A 292-nucleotide genomic window follows, 5' to 3' on the forward strand; every position below is an offset into this window, starting at 1 on the left:
CCTGCCATCGTTGGGCCTAGAAAGGGCCTAGAAAGGAAAATTCTAGATGGAATTTCCTAAACAGGCCTTGAATGGGCACTGACGTAAGTGCCCCTAACAAGGCTTGCCATCGTTGAGCCTAGAAAGGGCCTAGAAAGGAAAATTCTAGATGGAATTTCCTAAATAGGCCTTGAATGGGCATTGACGTGAGTGCCCCTAACAAGGCCTGCCATCGTTGGGCCTAGAAAGGGCCTAGAAAGGAAAATTCCAGATGCAATTTCCTAAACAGGCCTTGAATGGGCACTGACGTGAG

Source organism: Trachymyrmex cornetzi, unplaced genomic scaffold, assembly GCF_001594075.2.
Source record: "Trachymyrmex cornetzi isolate Tcor2-1 unplaced genomic scaffold, Tcor1.1 scaffold8, whole genome shotgun sequence".
NCBI lineage: Eukaryota > Metazoa > Arthropoda > Insecta > Hymenoptera > Formicidae > Trachymyrmex > Trachymyrmex cornetzi.